This window comes from Idiotropiscis lumnitzeri, chromosome 16 (assembly GCF_059441095.1).
Source record: "Idiotropiscis lumnitzeri isolate Australia: NSW breed Sydney's pygmy pipehorse chromosome 16, RoL_Ilum_1.0, whole genome shotgun sequence".
Classification (NCBI taxonomy): domain Eukaryota; kingdom Metazoa; phylum Chordata; class Actinopteri; order Syngnathiformes; family Syngnathidae; genus Idiotropiscis; species Idiotropiscis lumnitzeri.
Window position 1 is genome coordinate 16,936,712 of NC_142406.1, and position 6,120 is coordinate 16,942,831.

At 46.3% G+C, this 6,120-nt stretch overlaps 1 long non-coding RNA gene across 1 annotated transcript in view; it reads right to left on the bottom strand.

Moving 5' to 3' along the window:
- Window positions 1-2,492: 2,492 nt before the first annotated feature.
- LOC148321901 (uncharacterized) overlaps window positions 2,493-6,120 on the bottom strand; it is a 4,308-nt gene continuing 680 nt past the window's right edge. Inside the window, exons 2-3 of the long non-coding RNA XR_015846915.1 lie at window positions 5,548-5,695; window positions 2,493-2,697 (exon numbers count right to left, since the gene is read on the bottom strand). This is a non-coding gene — a long non-coding RNA (uncharacterized LOC148321901). The remainder of the gene's footprint in view (window positions 2,698-5,547; window positions 5,696-6,120) is intronic.

Here is a 6,120-nt window from a genome sequence, read left to right on the forward strand (position 1 = left end):
TACGCCTGTGAGCAGTGTGTGTTGATGTTCGTTTACGTTTAAATAGCAGCTCAATAAATAAAAAAATGATCTGTTTGTCTGCTCAAAAAACGACGTCGCTTCGATCATTGCCCGTCACGTGACACTCCAGCAAATAATATTGTAACATATTGTGTCTTTGTGTATTTTTAACAAATCTAATCATCTATAATCAAATCTTTTTTGTTTGTTTGTTCGAAAAACAAAGATTTGTTTGGTGACTCTCCTCGCAAAACTTTGCATTTTTTGTCCCAGGCAGCCACTCGAGCGACTTCCTGGTACAAATTTACAATACAGGCCCGATTGTGTGCGGCGGCGGCGGGCACGCGGGACGCATACAAAGTGAAAGCTCCTCCTTCCCGTGCACGGCTGACTAATGTAGAAAAAAAAAAAAAAAAAATTCAACAAAAGGTGCTTTAGTCACAGATCCGGTGTGCTGTCATTTTAGCCTTTTTTTTTTTAAACTGTATTTAAAAAAAACTTTTTCCCTGGTAACGTAACACCGGCGCTTTCAGAATCTAAAGAGGAGATTGATAAGAATTTCTCCTGCTTCCTACTCACTTTAAAAAAAAAAAAAAAAAGTTCCTCCCAGCAGCTTTTTGGGCCGCGATGCGACTAAAGTTACAAGTGCGTGGCATTTAGCGGGAGCGCCGACGTAATTGGAGGCTGCAGGGGACGGATAAGGGCAAGCTGGGAAAGCGGGAAGTTGGCAAGCGGCGGCGGGTCCGCGGCCCGAACCCGCGGCACCAGGTGTCCACTTCATTCAAATGATACTATTATTCATAGACAGAGGAAGAGCATTGAAGACCGCCCCCACTTGCTCCCACCAATGATTTGCAAGTGAATGCAGATATAATCCTGGAAATATAAGTCTCCATTAAGGCTAGCCCGTTTAGCAAACAAGGCGGCCATTGTGCGCCGTGTTGTGTTTATAAATCGCAGTCTGGGGGGGGGGGCAAATAAAGAGCAACATTGAGGGGATTTGTGCCACATGACAGTCAAGAGCGTGTTTAACTTCTTGCCATGACACTGACACTCATTTATTAGAAAAAAAAATATATATATATATCTGTAAGATATCAAATGTGTGCCTGAAAGAACTTTGATTCCAACTTGTTCTGAAAAAAAAAGTAGGGGAGAGAGTGATGCTCCACATGCAAAATGTTCCAAATTGGTGCATCCAAGTTTAAAAAGAAGAAAACATTTTATTTTATTTTATTTTTTTTTTTTGGGGGGGGGGGGGGGGGGAGACGAGCCGCCAGCTGAGCCGTCGTCACAATACGGCAATGATGCATTCAAGCGCTGATGTATGAAACGCAAGCTTTGTCCTGCCACACTGGCTAATTATTTGACAGATTGGAGCCTCGTTGCATGTGGATACTGTGAAGGGGCGGGGGGGGGGGGGGGCACACACCCCAACCACCCAATAGAGAGGCCACTTGCAAAAAAAAAAATAATTCCTCTATAAGCCTCCTTTTTTTTCTGTTCTTTGTGAGAAAATGGAATTTTTTCACCACATTTTGGAATGACCAACTGAGTTTCGGGTGGGGGGGACCCCACATGCTGACTGGAAGAGGGGGGAGGGGGAGGGGGAGGGGGACAGCGGTCAGTGGCACCCTAAAAAGACTTTCTCAAGCAGAAATATTTCATCTTCTTGTGGAGAAAAAAAACACAGAGGACAAAAAGAAGCGCAAACACCAGACCCCCCCCTCACTAAAGCCGCCTGACTCTCTCTCACTCTATAGGGGGGGGGGGGGGACACAAGATTTGCGCATGCTTAATTATGAGACATGCTCACACTTTCAATCCGTCCCATTCCCAAATGAACGTTTGCGCGCTGACGCCGGCAGAGGAGCCGTCTCGGGGGGGGGTCGGGGGCGGGGGGGGGGGGGGGGGGGCATATCTGGCTTTGGAAGGCAGCGCATTGAAATGAGAGCCATTCTTTGATTTCGCCCCCCTCGAGTGGCATATGGCCGCCATTGTCCTCGGCTGCTGAGCCAGAAGTGATGCAATTTGTTGGCGTGTCCCGTCATTTCGCAAACGACCCGTCCCATTCAGGCCTCCAGGAAACAACGGCGGAAAACACGGAAGGGCGGCCAAATAAGATCGCCGACGCGCCGCCAAAAGACACCGGGGGGAGGGGGGGGGGACAACGAGAGTTAGCAATTAGCGGTGGCGACGAGGAAGATGAGAATGCGCAAGCACTTTTGCTTCTGACTCGTTTGTCACGGCGACTCGCGTCGTCGTCGATAACTCGCAATGAACGGAAACTGGAGCGGCGACACTCAACAACAACCGAGGGATGAAACTTTGCTCATTCAGAATCGTTTTCACGTTCAGCTGGCAGTGAATGAGCCTCAAAATGCAGCTGGCGCAAATTCCGCCTCCCAACAAATCTGAAGCATGCGGAATTTGTTCCCGGTTTGTCTTTGGCTCACCAACAATTGTGCCGAGCAACAAGCGGCCGCCAAATTAACACTTGTGTCCGATTTGTAACTCGGTGGCAAATAAGTCGTCCAAAAGATCAGATGGGTCCCGCTGGGCGCCGCCATCTTGAATGAATTCTGCAAAGCCATCAGAGCTGACCTGACCTTCCGTCGGGACGTCCCGGTGGCAAACGCCGCCGTCCTCGTCCTCGGAGCCGCTCCGCAAAAGCGCCGTCGCCGAGCGTTCCAGTTCCTGTTTTGGACAAAACACAACATTTGAGTCACTCGTCCAAACTTCATCGGAACCATTCAAGTGAAAAATGGCTTTTTTTTTTCACTAGAAGCGTCGAAAGCAGACAAATGATTTCTCCCAGCAGGTCGCTGACGCGTTCGTTTAAGCCAAAGGTTAGCCACAAATTAATGGACTAAATGCAAAGCCCAAATTTCATTAGTGGGCACGTCCAAATTGGACGACTCGCCACGAGACTCGCTTTTCATCCATCATTTGAATAAACGATGACCACATCAACCCAATCGAAAAAAAAAAAAGAAAACTTTCCCGTTCCAAGCGTCAAATTGTGAAACGTGCGAAGCAGTGGGGAGCGTTGTGGAAATTCTACCTGGCGACAAGCCAAGTTGGCGAGGATGAAAACAAAAAAAATGTGGCTCGACGTGCGCCATCAGCGACCGACTCGCCATTTTGTTTTGTGCAAAATCAGCAGCAGGTGACGTCACGCCGCCATCTTGGCGTTGGCGACGCGTATTTGCAACGTTCCATTTTTATCTTCCTCTCAATCAGGAGAAGTGACGACGATGTCAACGCGGCGAGCGGCCGTAAATCATGCGGCAGATGCCGGCGAGCTCTCGTTCCATTTGCTTCCCGTGCGGGATATCAATCAGAGGAGGCCGCCGCCGCCGCCATCGTCGGCTTTTCGGACGTTGACACGGGCGGCCATTTGCATTTCCTCTAAGGTTGCAATCACTTGAAATGCAACGAGGCCTCGCCGTCCATTTTGCACATCAAACGCTCTTCTTTCATCTTGACCATTTCCGAAGATTTAAAAAAAAAAAAGCTCAGAAATGACGAGAAAAAAATGGAATATGATTATGACGGCGTCATAATCGTACGCCGCCGCGTTTCAAGTCGCCTCCATTGAATTTGCTTCTGTTGTGCAAGCGTTTCTTTTATGCGTCCGTCTCATTTGCATCAACGACGCCTCGCCACCTTTGATGTGACTCAAAAGACTTTCTGCATCTTTGAGATCAAGCAAATAATGGATGAGGTCAATTAAAAAAAAAAAAGATCCTTCAGCGGCCATGCAAGGCGTTAAATGTTGCACGTCCAAAAAGGGGCGTGTCCACGTCATCCCCACGCGGCTTTTAGTCCGCACGAATCGATCAGACAAGGTAATGGACCTTTGTCACGGCCTGAGGGCGACACGCACAAACGTGAGCGTCGCAAACACGCACACGCGCGCACACGTTCCTAATTGGCAACGATTCGCCCCCAAAACGTGTCAATGCAACGACAAATACGCCTTTTTAAGCGCGGCTGTTACAAGCCAGTCCAGACAATCTCCGCTAATCATCAGCAAACAGCCCGAAAAGCTGACAAAAAAAAGTGGTGATTCAACGCAAGTCCAAAAATGCAATCTTGGCTGAGGGATTCGTCGGAGCAACTAATTCAGGAAAAGAGTTCAGATGAGCTGGTTGTGAACCTTTCAACAGGATGACATGTTCTTTATCCTCTGCGAGCATTCCAAGTGACAAATGGTGAAAATATGGCAAACGATTTGTCGCCGTGACGCACGCCAAACACGTGACAATCGTTTGTCAACTTTGGAGCTCGGTCACATTCGCGTCCGCCGTGACTAACGAAACAAAACAAAGAGTGATCGGGCCTCCCCTTTTTCAAAGGCAATTAAAGGAGAGCAAAAAGTGCTTGAGGCGTTTCACACTTTTCAGAGCGCTCGCTCGCTCTCATTTGTGCAATTGGGGGCCACTGGATCAATTAAGTGCAACGGAAATGCTGATTGGGCTGATTAGGAGACGGATTGAGACGACAAATAATGCATCGTCTGCCGCTAAAAGGCAACAACACCAACGCGGAAAAGCGGCGAGTTTCGTTCAAACGAGTGCCATTAGTTTTACGACGAGAGGCCAGTTGCTCTCATGGAAGGGGTGGAACTTGTGTGACCTCACACACACACGCACGCGCAAACGTGAACGACAACAGCACTTTGAAAGGAGGATTTGACAAAGAAAATACTGCCCCCTATTGACCGTTTGCATGCAAATCGTTTTTTTATTGTTTTTTTTTTCTAATGTATGAATTTTAAATGAAAATGTCATCATTGTAAATTTGATTTTTGTATATTTGCGGTTGTTTATAATTGTTCATTTTATTTATTTTTACTGTATGTATTTTTAGATTTTAATTATTTATTTTTAGGCCCGCAACGCTTGTGAGGAAAACATAATGAATGGATGATTTTTTTTTTTGGGGGGGGGGGCATATTGGCCCATTATTTGATGTTTTTATCCATTGCTATCTCACTGATGAGATGAATCACAATTTAGTGAAGAATGACAAATAAAATTAATCTGAAGTAATTCTAATAATGACAAGCGCCTTCGCGCTCATCATTTGTTGTCGTTTATTGCGAGCCTCCCGTCCATTGCGAGTGTAACGTCAACACCACAAAATGGGTTCATAACTTCACAAAGAAATATTCCAAATGTTATGAAATTTAAAATACAACAAACTAGGCCCAGTTCTGAAAGCCTGAGAGATGAATTGTAACAAGAAGCAACCCTCAGCGTGTAATCAAATTTCATTTCATTTCATTCTTGGATGAACTCGGTCGTGAAGTTGGCTATCAGCAGGAATCAAGTGGTCGTTCCGAAACCAACAGAATTCTGACGGGTTTTTTTGTTTTTAATCCCACACTTGAGCAAGAGAATCCTCGCATCCAAAGAGATTAACGCTTCATTCGGTGGATCAATATTTACAATTTTGTGCTTTCAGGAAGACCCGCTCCACGCAATCCTCCTTCCAAATAAGATGATCATATCGCGGCGGCCCTGGAATGAGATTCCTTACCAAATTCTGTCTTTTCTCCTCCCACTTCCTGCGTGGACACTGAGAGACAGCCTCGGCACTCAAATTGGCGGGACGGGTCCGGCTGGGTCATTCATCAAGAGGTGAGGTGTTGGCGGTGACAGGCTTGCGCAATTTGCAGGTCGCATCACTTGTTTAACACAAAAACACAAGACAATCAACGCAGACTTCAACAAACGCACACGATTCATAAGATCTTGCAATCTATTTCTTGTTGGGTCTGATCTCATCTAGAAATAATTGCTTTTTGGATTTTTGGATGAAGGCCCAAGATCTATGTTATTTAATTAGCCAATGCTGTTGATGGCACGTTTAAAAGGCGAAGAGGGAAGGTCGTGATGGCTTCCAGGGGAGGACTGAAGACCACCTGCCATTCGGGAAAAATGAACCACAAATGGGAATGACACGACTGTTGAATAGGACCGTGATGACATTTTAGACAACACTGCCCTCTACTGGTCAGAAGACCTCACAACATCTTGAGGAAGCGATTTCGGCCGTTTTAAAATACTCGCATTAGTGTGACGCACATTATTAAATTATATTATTATTATT